General features: G+C 45.3%; 1 protein-coding gene across 2 annotated transcripts in view; it reads right to left on the reverse strand.

Moving 5' to 3' along the window:
- Positions 1-16,256, reverse strand: part of LOC148501185 (small integral membrane protein 24-like) — a 182,241-nt gene that overhangs the window by 54,144 nt on the left and 111,841 nt on the right. The window lies entirely within an intron of this gene.

A 16,256-nucleotide genomic window follows, 5' to 3' on the forward strand; every position in this document is an offset into this window, starting at 1 on the left:
AGTCTGGGACGGAGCTTAAGCCCAGAGCCACCGAGTACTGCACAAGAATGGAGAGAGATGCCGTGGATGTTCCAGTACCCACAATTTAAAAAAAAGAAAGAAAAGAGGTGCATGCTGACTGCTCTTGCTATATAATTGTGTATATATTATATAGCGGTAGTATAGATGCGGCGCAAGCGGCAGTGCACAAACCTGGCCCCAGTCGTGAACCAATCACAGGCTGGCAGACAAATATAAGGAATCATTGGTGGTGGCCTTTTAAATTTGGAGCCGGCCACTAGGCACTCACGTCTTGCGGACGGGAAGCCAATCAGAATCAGATATGTGGCTGTTTCTGATTGTCTGCCGGTCCGTGCCATTGGTTCACAGCCGGCACCAAGTCCAAATCGCCACCACAACTTCCCCCGACGCTCCATCCCAGCGGTAATCAAAGCAGTCAGTGTCCCTGTCCGACTCCGTACAAGGAAATAGAGGTACAGTGGGTGAGAGAAGGAATAAGGTAGTATGAGGTGCAGGGTGTGAGAGAGGGGTGCAGGAGTGGGAAGTAGGCAGTGTGAGGTAAAGGGGGTGGGAGAGGGTAGTATGCAGTGAGAGCTGCAGGAGTTGAGATAGAAGCAGAGGTTGAATCTTATTATCAAAATCCCTAAAGCTTGGGGAGGGGGAGTTCAATTAAGATTTCCATATCCCCACATCAAAATTCCCAATTCGAGCATTATATAAATATATATATATATATATATTATATATATATATATATATATTATATATATAATATATATATATATGTATGTGTGTATATATATATCTATATGTGTGTGTATATATATATATATATATATATATTGTGATAGGATCATTGGTAAAGTGGTCGGTGGCAGGTACATTTGTCCCAGATTCCTGTCTTATGTGTTTTAAACCCCCAGGAGAAAGTCTGCAGTGTAGCAGGCTTGAGTTTCGGCTTTTTGAAAAGCCGGTTTGGGACCTGGGGGTTGTGGGTGAGAGAGAGGGATGGCTACACCCTCGGCCACTCCAGGTTTTGGTTCTCGCAACCTGGTAACAGGCTTGTTAGGGTTTCCACCTGAGAGTGGCCAATATAAGCCTAGTGTGTTGAGGGCTGATTGTCTCACCTGGGAGAGCAGACAGGGAGTTTGCTCAGAGACACTTGAAAACCTAACTGTAAGTGTTGTGCTGTGCCCTTGTTGCTGGTGAGGGCATTAGGCCCTGCCAGGTTCTGGTAGTGAGGGAACTACCTGTGAAGTTAGTGCCCCGACAGGGCTTGGATTTTTGTTTATGTTTTCTTTATGTTGTTTCTGACATTGTACAATAAAGACTGGCGCCAACCAGCTTGTACTTGCATCCAGTCTGGCGTACTGTTTCCCAGCTGCTGTGTGTGAAAGGAAGGAGTCCTCTACCCAGGAGAGGGACCCCCTAACCTAACTGTGTCACAATATGGTGGAGAATTCGGGCAACCACACACACTGAAGTTGCAGCAAGAGGAAAACTTTCCGTTTAAAAATTAAAGGGACAGATGAGTGTGGAAATAACACTGTGTCCTTGGAGTCCCATAGAAGAGGCGTCAGCCAATGCTCAGAGAGGCAAGGTTCAGCTTCCAACCTACACCCCAGGACAAAATGGAGGACATTATTAAGGCCTTGCTCCAAGCTACAGCAGCTCAGCAGGAGACAAACAAACTTCAGCAGGAGACGAACAAACTTCAGCAGGAATCTACCTGGGCTCAGCAGGAATCTACCTGGGCTCAGCAGGAATCCACCAGGGTGCAACTGTTGGCCTTGGAGACAGCCCAGAGGCAACAACAGGTCGCCATCGAGGAAACCCGCCAGGCCTTAGCGGAAAACAGCCAGGCCATAAAAGAGGTGGTACAGCACCTGGTCGCCCGGCCCAGAGATGTTGCTACTGGTCCTCCCACCACCACTCACTCCGTACGAGCCAGTCACTTCCTCCAAAAGATGACTTCGGGCGATGATGTGGAGTCCTATCTCGCCGCATTTGAAAGAACGGCCGAAAGGGAGAGTTGGCCCAAGGAGCATTGGGCAAGTCTGGTGGCCCCTTTTTTGTCTGGGGAGCCACAAAAGGCCTATTTCGACTTATGCCTGGCTGATGCCAAGGACTATAAAAAACGAAAACAGGAGATCCTAACTCGCTTGGGAGTCACCACCTTTGTTCGTGGCCAACGGGTCCACCGCTGTGAGTTCCATATGGACAAGCCTCCATGTTCGCAGATGCATGACCTCATCCATCTGTCCTCAAAATGGCTACAGCCCGAGACGATGACGGGACCACAGATCGTGGAAAGGGTCGTGATGGACCGGTACCTGCGACCGTTACCTGCGACTCTGTGCAAGTGGGTGAGCCATGCAGACCCTAAGTCCGCGGACCAGTTGGTCGAGCTGGTGGAGAGGTACGTGGCGGCTGAGGAGCTGATGAGTATGCCCCACCGAGCCCCGATGGCGCACCGGCGAACTCCCACAGACACTGGTAAGACTGTTCCAGGGGAGAAGGGTGCTGGGCGGTGGAATGTACCTAAGACTGAGGGTGTAGAACCTGGAGACAGGCCTGCCAGGCCAGGAAGGTTCTTGCCCCGTAAACGACTAGACATTAATATGACTCAGTGTTTCCGATGTGGTGGCTTCGGCCATATTGCCGCTAATTGTTCACTTACAACTGAACTTATGAAATGTGATACTGCTCATGTCTACCGCAGGGGGTCTTTCTTTGCACAGACAGCCTGTATGGCTGACCGGCAGGCTGAGACTGATAAGCGCATGTGTGTACTTACTGTAGATGGCAACCGAGTAGAGGCACTGTTAGACTCTGGTAGCTTGGTGACACTTATAAAAGCTGAACTGGTGAACCCCTTGAGGCATACAGGGAAAACTGTTGGTGTGACCTGCATACATGGGGATACTCGATATTATGTTATGGCCGAGGTGAACATCGAGACACCATGTGGCTCTGCTATAGTTTCTGTGGGTTTGGTGCATGGTCTGGTGTACGATGCAATATTGGGGAGAGACTTTGCTCACTTCTGGAAGTTGTGGGAAAGCCGTTTTGTTCCAGAGGTGAACAACCCCGATCCATTTGAGAAGGTTGTCGATGTAGTGGAGGAGGGAGTTTCTTCTGAGTCAGAGTTATTCCCTTTTTCTACTATGGTTGGCGAACTAGAGAATGCGGAACGTGACGGTGGCCCGCCAACTGATGTGCCTCCCATTGAGGTGGGAAGTGTTGTTGGGCCAGGTGATCATCTGCCTGATTTAGAGGTCAGAAGAGAGGTCTTTGCCGTGGAGCAGTTGAATGACCCTACTTTGGTAAAAGCCAGGGAGAATGTAAAAGTAGTTGATGGTAAACCCGTAGACCCTGATAGTCCTTTGTCCTATCCCCACATGGCAATGTGTCAGGATTTGTTATATCAGGTGACTAAGAAGGGGGAAGATATTGTGGAACAACTAATAGTTCCCAAAGCCTACAGAAGAACAGTGTTGGATCTGGCCCATGGTCATATAACGGCAGGCCATCTAGGGGTAGAGAAAACCACTGAGCGAATAATGCAGAGGTTTTTCTGACCCGGGCTTCATAAAGAGGTGTCTGACTTTTGCGCATCCTGCCCTGAGTGTCAGTATCATGCTCCCAGGCCACATTTTAAGGGTCCACTAGTTCCATTACCTATTATAGAGGTGCCGTTTGAAAGAATAGCGATGGATTTGGTTGGACCCTTAATGAAGTCTGCCAGGGGACACCAGTATATTCTGGTCATAATGGATTACGCTACCAGGTACCCGGAAGCGATCCCGTTGCGCAATACGTCAACCAAGACCATTGCCAGAGAGCTAGTTCATGTCTTTAGCAGGCTGGGTATACCCAAGGAGATACTAACTGACCAGGGTACACTGTTTATGTCAAAAGTCATGAAAGAGTTATGTTGCCTGTTCAAAATTGAACAGTTAAGAACTTCGGTTTATCACCCCCAAACCGATGGGCTGGTCGAGAGGTTTCACAAGACGTTAAAACACATGCTTAGGAAAGTGGTCGACAAGGATGGTAGGGATTGGGATTACTTATTGCCCTATTTATTGTTGGCCATAAGAGAAGTTCCCCAGTCCTCCACCGGGTTTTCACCCTTCGACTTGTTGTATCGGAGACACCCAAGGGGGTTACTAGACATTGCCAAAGAGACATGGGAGGGGCAGTCTAGTCCTTACAAAACCGTGATTGAGTATGTTTCTCAAATGCAGGAGAGAATTGCTGCGGTAGTGCCGATAGTGAGAGAGCACCTGGAACAGGCTCAACAGGCACAGCAGAGGGTATACAACCGCAATGCTTGGTTACGCAGCTTTGCTCCTGGGGACAGAGTGTTAGTATTGGTTCCCACTGTGGAAAATAAACTTTTGGCTAAATGGCAAGGGCCCTTTGAAATCTTAGAAAGAGTGGGGCAGGTCAATTACAAAGTTTACCACCCGGGTAAAAGAAAGCCGGAACAGATATACCATATAAATCTGTTAAAGCCCTGGAAAGATAGAACGGCACTGTCGGCCGTCCGAGCCCCTCCAGTAAATCCAGGGCCCTTAGTTCCCGAAGTGACAGTGGCAAAAACCCTGTCGGCAATTCAACAACAAGAGGTCAAGGAGTTTCTGATCAGAAATAGGGTGCTGTTCTCTGACGTACCTGGGAAAACCTCGGTCATTAAACATGACATCATCACTGACCCAGGGGTTAAAGTTAATCTAAAGCCCTATAGGTTGCCAGAAGCACAAAGAGAATCAGTGTCGAAAGAAATTAAAAATATGCTAGAGTTAGGGGTTATTGAAGAATCACATAGTGAATGGTCAAGTCCCATTGTGTTGATTCCAAAGCCCGACGGGAGTGTGCGTTTCTGCAATGACTTCCGAAAGTTGAACAGTGTTTCAAAATTTGATGCCTACCCGATGCCAAGAGTGGATGAATTGATTGAGAGACTAGGGATGGCAAGGTATTTAACCACTCTTGACCTAACCAAAGGGTATTGGCAAGTACCGTTAACCGAGAGCGCCAAACAAAAGACAGCTTTTTCAGCGCCAGAGGGCTTGTTTCAGTACAAGATGTTGCCCTTCAGGCTACATGGGGCACCTGCTACCTTCCAAAGAATGATGGACAGGATTCTAAGGCCCCATAGACGGTATGCGGCTGCTTATCTGGATGACGCGGTCATTCATAGTCCTGAATGGCAGTCTCACTTACCCAGGGTACAAGCAGTTTTGGACTCCATCTATAAGGCAGGTTTGACAGCCAACCCAAAAAAGTGTTGTCTAGGCATGGAGGAAGTAAAATATCTGGGATACACCATTGGCAGAGGCCTGATAAAGCCTCAGCTCAATAAAGTTGATGCCATACAAAACTGGCCACGGCCTCTGAATAAGAAGCAGGTGAGAGCCTTCTTGGGAATTACGGGGTACTACAGGAGGTTTATACCCAACTTTGCCACCATGGCAGTCCCACTGACTGACCTGACCAAAGGCAAACAAAAAGTCATGGTAGAATGGAGTCCTGAGGCGGAGAAAGCTTTTCAGGAGTTGAAAGTAGCGTTGTGTTCCCAACCAGTCCTGATGACTCCTAATTTTGACAGGGAATTCATAGTACAAACCGATGCATCAGAAGTAGGTATAGGAGCGGTCCTGTCCCAGAACAAGGAGGGTGAGGAACACCCTATTTTCTATCTAAGCAGAAAGTTGAATGTACATGAGAGAAAGTATGCCACAGTGGAGAAGGAGGCGTTGGCCATAAAGTGGGCGTTAGAGGCTCTCAGGTACTACTTGGTTGGAAGAAAGTTCAAATTGATCACTGACCATGCCCCTTTGAAGTGGATGTCCGAAAATAAAGACAGTAATGCGAGAATTACAAGATGGTTCTTGGCATTACAAACTTTTACATTTTCAGTGGAACACAGGCCAGGAAGCCAGCTGGCCAATGCTGACGCGTTGTCACGTGTTCATTGTTTGGGGGCTTCAATTGTTCCGCCCCACAGGTCGAAACAAAGGGGGGGATATGTGATAGGATCATTGGTAAAGTGGTCGGTGGCAGGTACATTTGTCCCAGATTCCTGTCTTATGTGTTTTAAACCCCCAGGAGAAAGTCTGCAGTGTAGCAGGCTTGAGTTTCGGCTTTTTGAAAAGCCGGTTTGGGACCTGGGGGCTGTGAGTGAGAGGAGAGGGAGGGCTCTACCCACGGTCACTCCAGGTTTTGGTTCTCGCAGCCTGGTAACAGGCTTGTTAGGGTTTCCACCTGAGAGTGGCCAATATAAGCCTAGTGTGTTGAGGGCTGATTGTCTCACCTGGGAGAGCAGACAGGGAGTTTGCTCAGAGACACTTGAAAACCTAACTGTAAGTGTTGTGCTGTGCCCTTGTTGCTGGTGAGGGCATTAGGCCCTGCCAGGTTCTGGTAGTGAGGGAACTACCTGTGAAGTAAGTGCCCCGACAGGGCTAGGATTTTTGTTTATGTTTTCTTTATGTTGTTTCTGACATTGTACAATAAAGACTGGCGCCGACCAGCTTGTACTTGCATCCAGTCTGGCGTACTGTTTCCCAGCTGCTGTGTGTTAAAGGAAGGAGTCCTCTACCCAGGAGAGGGACCCCCTAACCTAACTGTGTCACAATATATATTAATTTAGACTACAATACCCCACTGTCTATTTATGAATAATACAACAGAATGGGCTCTGGGCCTGATTTCTCTTGGATCACAGTTGCTAATACGCATGCAACCGGCTGATTGTTGTATTCTGCGCATGCACACGCATCGCAGTGCGAGTGCGCAAACCGGCCACTGCGATGGGGACTTCGATCGCCGTGGCTACGTAGACCCAATGCATAGTGGCATTTGTGAGTGGCATTTGTGAGTGGTAATGAGGTAGTGGTCGGCCGAACGCAGGCGTGCCAGTGCGTTCACGCGCCGTTGCAGGGGTGTGCATAAATCATCTGCTGCAATCCCATACGCAGTGTGAGGTCTCATAGCGTGAGTGGCAGTTAGCAATTCCTAAGTAAGGTCACGGCTTGTGCAAGTGTGCGTATGGGTCCAGACGAAGCTGTAGGCTACAGGGAAACGCTTTAGGCACCAGTTTTCCAGTACACACAGAACCCGGTTTGGATTACAGCACACTTTGGATTTTCAGCTCCATCTTCAAGCGGGCCGATTTGTCCTATACACCCTTCCAAAAGGACACAGGATGTACAGGAACCCCTGAAACAGGATCGCACTAAGTTGCTCATATTTTCCAGTACAACAAGGGAAACCACCTGTGAATAGGCTCACTATACTTTCTGGACATCATTCACGGCCCCAACCACCTGCAGGTTAGGTTGCAACAACATTGCTTCTTTGTGTGCCTTTGTATGATCATCAATTTTTTATTTTTCACCTGCTCATGTGCACTTTTTATCATTTGGACTTATTATCCATTGGAATACCCATTTTTATTTCTACACTGTTTATTCTATGCATTATATGATGGTCTCTACAATTTAACCGTATTTTACTTTTCATCTGCCACTGCATTTATATATTATTTATTCATCATCTATATTCTATTATTTATTTATTATTGTTATATTTATTGTCATTTATTCTATCACAGCAATATCATAATATGTAGATTGCGCCAACCATTTTTCTTTTTCATATTATGCTTACATCAGGTGACTTCTGATTTTTTGTTAGCAACATCTACATTTATTATACACACCTTCTGTGCCACATTTAAGTAGGACAGACAGTGCAGTCCCAATTTTTCCCATTTTATCCATAGTCAAAACTATGGAGTATACATACATCACTGCTCCACATGGTGGCGTTGTAAGTGTATAGCATTTATCCTCGCTACCCCTACCTGGCAGTGTTCTAGCTGTATTGCATTTACGCTTGATACTACCACCTACTAGTGCTCTTAGTATACTGTATTTATACTCACAACCTCTGTTTAGTGGTGTTCATTGTGCATTGCATTTCCGCTTGCTACCTATACCTAGCAGCATCCTTATGGTGCATACACACATAGTGATTTAAATGAACGTTTTGAACGATAACATTATAGTTACCGTTATCGTTCAAATTGGACATGTAAATGGTCCCTACCAATTCACGATCGACCAGCGATACGCGGCCACCTATGGACGATAGCCATATTGTCCATCAGCCATGCATGCCGGTCAACTTGCTCGATATCGAGCAGGTTACTATAGGGACCCGCGATCGATGATCGTGGGTCGCTATAGTCGTCGGTGAGTAGGTGGTGTGCTGGATGATCGATATCGATCATCCAGCACACCAGGGAGCGTGCATGACGATCAGCCAGCAATATCGTACGTACGTACGCACCATTAGTGTATAGTATTTATCTTCACTAACCTCACCTGGCAGTGTCCTAGGTGTATTGCATTTCTACTCACTATCTCCACCTGCTAGTGTTCATAGTATATTGCGTTTCTCCTCACTACCTTCACTTAATAGTATAATCAGGGTATTGCACTTATACTCATTGCATCCATTTATTGGTGTCCTGATTGTATTACATTCATACTCACTACCTCCACCTGGCGTGGCTCACAGTGTATTGCATTTATACTCACCATCTCCATTTGGTGTTAGCTTTAGTGTATAATATTTATGCTCATCTGCCCCACTTAACGGTGCTCTTAGTGTCTTGCATTTATTGTTTGTGCATCAATCTATCTATTGTAAGATACATACTCCTTACCCTGAGTATCTTAACAAGCAACCATTGTTTAATTCATTGATGCTATTCCCGTTTTTTTTTTGGCTGTACTGTACTGTGGCACTCTAGTAGCCCATTACCCCCAAGGAGGACTATACATGTGGAATACTTTTATGAGTTTATTCTAAAGTAGCTTGTTAACACTATGGGGCATATTCAATTGGGTGCGAGAATAACAAAATCCCGCACCTGCAGGTGTGGGATTTTTGCTATTCAATCAGGAGCAGTGTTTTTCACTTTTTGCGCGCCGGGAGCTTTTTTTGCACACCTCCATAGCACAACCAATTTTTCCTAAAATCCACAATTTACTGAAATTACAAACTAATTACCCCTCCTAATGACTAATTAAGCAATTGGAGGTTTCCAATTTGCTTAATTAGTCAGTAATACTCACCTTCCGAAGTGTTGTCTTCTGCATCCAGTGTCGGGACCCGGTCTCCAGCAGCAGCGATGAGTATGTAGTGTGTGTGAGTGAGTATGAGTGAGTGTGTGTGTGCATGAGTGTGTGTGTGTGACCACTGGTGTATGTGTATCCCCCCACATTCAGTGTGCCCCCCCCCCAGAATGGGTGCTGGGAGAACTACATCTCCCACCAGCCCCAGGAGCCTCCCAGCAGCCCCCAGGATTCCCAGCAGCCCCCTCTCCAGTGAGAAGATAGAGGGGAGGCCACAGGGAGCCGTGGATACTACTGGAGATCCCAGGCAGGTAAATGCAGAATGTTTTTTTTTTTTTACGTAGCGCGGGCTTTCATACCCGCAGTAATCCAAAATTGGGCACGAGGGGCGCTCTGTCACTTCTCTTCACGATTTTCTGCACTTGGGCATGCATACATTTTTGGATAAAGCTTACAAAAAATGCTCCCTTGAAAGTCTTTGGGGCGGGATGTAATAGAGATCGAGTCTACCGGAGGTGCGGGATGCAGACAGATCTTGATCGTTTTTTAAGGTTGCAGTCATTTACAAGGCAAAGCCAGTTCTGCTTTGCCTTGTAAATGACTGCAACTTTTAAAAAACAATGGAGATCAGTCTGCATCCCGCACCTCCGGTAGACTCGATCTCTATTACATCTGCCCTAACTCCTCATCTTCCAAAATTGGCAAATCAAATTCTAACTCTGGTAAACCTAACCCTCTATCTCCCACCTCAAGTCCTCTGGCAACACAACAGCCATTTTTTTTAAGCTAAAAGTATGTTAAATGATGTATTAAAAATTATGTAGAGTTTTATTTCTCTGCAAGTGTGATTAACTGCAGAGATATGTAAGTTAAACTGCTATATACATTGTTCGAGCAATAAGAATTATAGGTATAAAATGTAAGTTTTAACATGTCCAGAACAGCTGACAGCAAGTCTCAGGCCCTCATTCAGAGTCAATCGCTAGATACATGTGGTCGCTCTGAATGAGGGCGGCCGCTTGTGGTGTGAAGTGCGGCCTCCTGGTCGCTAGCTAAGCTGTGGGTTACCACCCACAGCTCTAGCGAGCGACTAGGTTGATGGTCGCGATTGTCAGGACCATAGCGACCATCAGGGCTTGCGACGAGACCCTAAGTTTGGGTCTCGGCAAGCGCAAGCCCCAGGGAGCTTCCTGCTCTGATCGAGCAGGAAGCTCCCCACTGACATCATTGCTGATGTCAGTGGGGCCGCCCCCAAATGGCAAGCGTTCCGTCGGGAACGCCTCCGTTTGGCCAGCCACCCCCCCTGCCCCGAAACGGGGCGAGCTGTCAATCACCATCGACAGCTGGTCCCCTTTGGTGCGACACCCTCAGTTTTTATATAAACAAATGACCTAACTGAAGATAGCATTTAACTGCAATAAGCAGAAATGAAGGTTAAATTAGCAATTATGTTAGAATTCTACATATAGTGTCAATATTATGGCTAAAGCACAGATGACCAATGAGGACCTAGCACGTACAAATATTAATTAAATTAATTGTACTAATTGGATTAAATGGAGGTATAGACAAAATTATAGTATAAAACTCACCAGAGAAAAAGGGAGGGGGGGAAGCAGTCGGAGAAGGAGGAGAGAGCACAGGATGAGGTTCGGGTGTGCCGTTGTCGTTATGTATGTATGAAGTATTGGCTGACTGCTATTCTCTACTGGGTGTCATACATTTATTTTACAAGTATTCCCTACAGCTGTTGGTATAACTTATGTTTTTTGTTGTAAGTCTGCACTGGCAAAATATATGTATGATTAAGCTGTCTTTAAGTAAAAGCATTGTCATTTATTTTAGAATCTGTATTTGTGTGAATTATTAAATTACTCTTTAGAACAAGTAAGGTTTGTAAGTAATCCAGAACACATCGCGTTATCAGTGGTTCCGGTGGAGCATGAGCTCTGGGCGCCAAAACGGACAGAAGGCGCCATCCAGGGTTCTGGAATTCATGGACACTACTCAGTATGATGGCCGCCTGTTAGTCTAATCTTGGTTTGTTTGCTCTATATCCTATATAAATTATGGATCTGAGATCCGTTTCTACATTTCATGCTCCCTCAAGCTGCCCAGAATGCCTCCCTTACAGCCCTCCCTCCTCTGTGATCATCTTGTCACCTCCCCTTTCCTGTCATATTGATTACATTCACTTCTCACCTCTTTAATTCCTTTCCCTCTCTACCCTGTGATTGGCTCTTTGCCCCTGTCCACTCCTTTCTTATTGGCTTCTGTCACCACCCCTCTCCTCTCATTTTCTTACTGGCTTCTGTCACCACCCCTCTCATCTCCTTTTCTTATTTCCTTCTGTCACCACCCCTCTCCTTTTCTTATTGGTGTGTGTCACCTCCCCTCTCTGATAGGCACTTTCCTCTTCCCTTCCCCTCTTTGATCCCCTCCATCCTTCTCTCCTCATTCATTCATTGTGCTTCAATGGACTTAAAAGTGACACATCTGAGGTAAACTCCTAAACTTCAGTTGTAAGGTATTAGATAAAATAAAGTCACTGCTTTGCTATTTAAAGTAATCAGGTGTTCCCAGGCATGACCACAGAGTGATATTTGAAAGGTCTTTAAAAAAATATTAGGAGACCTATAATAATAATGGCGGTAGACAGAACATGGTTAGTAGTACTCACATTAATATAGGCGCAATGTATATTTGCGAAGTAGGAGCATAGTTAAGAAGGGAACTTCCAATAGGTGTCCCCAATCCAGTTAAAGCTGCTTGAAGCAGTAATTGCAGTCATAAGCTGTGCACCCTGTGGAATCTCACTCTAGCACAGGTATTCTGTCAATTTAAGTTAAATGATCAGAATATAGAATACAATCTCCTCTATTGACTAATAATGACTCAAAGGAAATTAAAGTCAGATGCTAGGTGCTATACATAAATAAAGCAGTGCCAAAGGAGCTACCCCTAAATGTCAGATCACCGAAGCATTCTATTCCCCCAATGGGACCTTTACCCCCACGTGATACTGCCAGTATTTGCTTTTATTTCTCTTCACTTCAGTATTCCACAGGCTGGTCATACCCCTCTGGCGCAGTTCAGTACAGGGGGGGGGGGGCTGACATGCACCTTCCCCGGGTGCCATGGTTCCACATTACTCGTCTACCTCTCCCATATCCTGCAAAATTGTGAGTTGTGGAAAACTGATCCCGTAGAGGCTAAAGCCCTATTTTCTTAAAAATGGATCACCCCACAGAACCCCACATTTCTATTCAGATTTAGTCCACGTGGTTTTATTTGTATCATACCTGTCTATTGTATTTATATGATTATTCAGGAGTGTTTAGCTATGCCTTCTTATACCATTGAGGAGGTTCTTATTTGATTGTATAGGTTTAGTCTATTGTTCAACATGCACCCTTTTTTCCAAAACAGTGCCCGTTTCTAGTATTGTGGTTTTGAAGGAAATATTTCGAAAATGGTATTTCAAGTATTGCATTGTACTTTTGTTTCTTTTAATGTTAATTTGGTTCTCATTAGGTAACTTTTGATATTCTTTTATCCTATATAACTTGCTTATCTATTATATTGTTATGTGTGACTTATACTGCTTTTTTCATGTTACAGTACCCAGGGGGAATGCCTTCCCACAACATATTTTGCTCTCCTGGTTTTCTGTTGCTATTTTGGGGTAGATTTGCCTAGATCTGTGTTGATGCAAAAAGTGCGCAGAGCTAGCAGAGTCTCACAGGATCTGATGCGCCAAGAGGGCTTTTTACCACGACTGCAGCAAAGATGTATAAGGAAAGGACACAACTGTACAACACTTCATGCAACTGCTCAGGCCCAATTATTTGGAGAAACTAGGCTTCCCAAATTTACCTCAACTTAGAGACAGGTTTTGGTACAGGATATCTCCTTGGAGGAGGACAATGTCGCTATCGCAGTGTTGCACCTACACAAGTCACCGGGAGCTGCTGGCTTATCAGGCAATTACAAAATGACATTGCTCCTGCCCTGGTTGAATGTTTCAACGTTTTCACAAACACACCCCTTTTTCCCACCTTTAAGGATACCACTACCATTTTGCTCCCCAAGCCTAATGTGGACCCACAATTACTAATGTTTTATAGGCTGATAACTTTGCTTAAGATTGATTTTAAACTCATGACCTCACAGATACAGTCAGGGCTGGCCCAAACCAATTTTTTTTGGCAAGTGAATATAGATTTTTCCGCTCCCTAATCAGAATAAACAATATTACACACAAATAAAGTTAAAGCACTATGGGGCTTATTTATCAAGATGATTTTGACATACATCAGTGCCCAATCCGTAATTATGGTCACAATACATAATATGACACCCATCAGTGCTCCCAACACATTTTTGTTACAATACACAATATGCCACATAGTACCTCCAATACATAATTATGCCACACATCAGTGCCACAATACATATGCCATAAGTGCCATAAAACACAATATGCCACACATCAGAAAACTGAGATCTCTGTGGCATCCAAGCCCAACCCCTAGTCTCAGCACAGGAGGAGGCACGGCACAACCCTTCTCCAATCCAAAAAACTTTTGTCCGAAGCTCAGCGTGGTGCTCCTAAGGAGTTCAGGGTGCATTTTTCCATTTGCAAAATGGGCAGGTAGCAGCCATGCTAAACCCACCTGGCATGATTCTACACATCACAAAATTACACATCATAAATTTATGAAACACTGTTGTATACTCAGAGCACCCAATATGCCTTTTCTCCTCCACACCCATTTACCCCCAGCAACCTATTCACCTATCCTGTCAGCACCCATTTACCCCCAGCAACCTATTCACCTATCCTGTCAGCACCCATTTACCCCCAGCAACCTATTCAACTATCCAGTCAGCACCCATTTACCCCCAGCAACCTATTCACCTATCCTGTCAGCACCCATTTACCCCCAGCAACCTATTCACCTATTCTGTCAGCACCCATTTACCCCCAGCAACCTATTCACCTATCCTGTCAGCACCCATTTACCCCCAGCAACCTATTCACCTATCCTGTCAGCACCCATTTACCCCCAGCAACCTATTCACCTATCCTGTCAGCACCCATTTACCCCCAGCAACCTATTCACCTATCCTGTCAGCACCCATTTAGCAACCATTACTTTCCCCCCCACTCATTACCCATTCCAACGAACAATCTATGAATCAATTAACCCCCTATTAAATCATTCAAGAACCCATTAGTCCCCCCTCCTAACTTTAGAATCAATTATCCCAGTGGTTCCCAAACTCTTTAAGTTTACAGTATCAGCAATTTCCCATGGCAACCCTTGGCCAAAAGTTTTTTATATTGAAAAACGTAACAAAAATTATTAAATTAAGTAAACTGTGCTCATCTGTAACATTTCAGTTAGGTTGTGGTGGACAGAGTTGAGCAGCCACTATCACTGGTTTTGCCTATCACATTGATGAAAATAATTTTACTTGGTACTGCACCAACAACCCATGGCACCCTTGCAAGTGCTCTGCAGCATCGCACCCAGTTTCAGAACCAGTGCATTAACCTATTTCTCTCCATTCCGTTATTATTTCACTCTCCCAGCACTCATTAACACTTCTATCTACCCTACACCCCACTCAGAAACTAATAATTTCCCCCTTCCAGCAGTGATTAACCGATTCATTACTCATTTCACTCTCTCAGCACATATTATCTCATTCACTTACACTGTCAGCATACACACACACTAATTCTCTTTACCAGAAGTCATTCAGCAGCAGCCTCTCATTTGTGAAGTTTGGAGGGGCGGAGCTTCATATGTGATCAACAGGCTGGGACTGAGGTTAGGAGGAAAGGACTCGAGAAGAGGACATGATGAGAAAGAAGCGGTGGTCACCAAACTGCCTGCATGTTCCATGTCACTGAATGTAGATACCTGACAACCTGGAAGGTTCTTTTAATAAGCCTCCTAACCTCCCAATGACACTGCACTGCACTTTTTGCAGTCAGTGACATGGAACACGTAGGTAGTGTGGTGGCCACCCCTTCCCTCAAGTCCTCTCCTCCTGCAGTGCTTGGAGGCCCAACCTGTTACAGACTACAGAGAGCCAGTGCCCTCCTCAGTATGGAGCCATACTTGGCTGCGTACACAGCGCAGGGCTGTAACTAGGGTAGTGCGAACAATGCCATGGCACAGGGCACCGCAGGGCAGGGGGTGCTGTCAATTTTTCTGTTTATTATCATTCTCACTTATAGCTACCTCTTCTTTTATCTCCAGCATCTCCTGGCCTCCCCTATCTCTTCCCTGGCTCTTCCCCATGAGGCCATGGCCCTTTTTCAGGTGCACTATCTTATGTTCCTATTTAAAAAAATGGTGGGGGGGAGGACCAAAATGTCTAGTTACGTCTCTGACCCAACGTAATGGTAGGGACAGCCCTGGCTACAGTCTATATTGCCTGACTTGTTGGCCGAACACCATCTTGGTTTCCTCAATAGGCATCACAATGCAAAGTGTATACGAATGGCAATTGCAGCCATTTTAGCGTCAAAGTAATGCCAGGACCACTACCCATGCTTCTTAGCCTTGATGCTCACAAGACTTTAGATATGATGTTATCTGTTAGCTATACTGGACCACAGAGCTTTTGATTTGCACTTAATTTTTTTTTGCTTGTCCCAAGACTTCTCTCCTGATAAATGGTTTTCACGGAGACTTTATTAAGATGGAACGGGGAACTCGCCAGGGATGCCCTGTTACCTGATTATTGTTTTTTTTTCAAAAATGTTTTTATTGAAGTCAGCAGATTGTACAAATACAAAAACCACAAAAGCATATCACATTCACAATATCATGGTAACAATGGAGTGAACAAAAAGTTACAGACTTCATCACTATTTTCTCTTTTTCCCAATCAGTAGAAGAATAACAAAGAATTATTATAGTGACTTCAATAATAATGAAGGAAAGATAAAAAACGGGTAAGGGGGCAGGAGTAAAGAGAAAGAGGGGGAATATAAAGGGGGGGAGTAAGATAGGAAGGGGATATGAGCCATGCACTCCCGGGTCCAAGGCCATCATTAATTTAGGTGTAGGTAATTGGGGGGTC

The sequence above is a fragment of the Taudactylus pleione genome, unplaced genomic scaffold, assembly GCF_031769625.1.
Source record: "Taudactylus pleione unplaced genomic scaffold, aTauple2 ptg000529l, whole genome shotgun sequence".
Taxonomy (NCBI): Eukaryota; Metazoa; Chordata; class Amphibia; order Anura; family Myobatrachidae; genus Taudactylus; species Taudactylus pleione.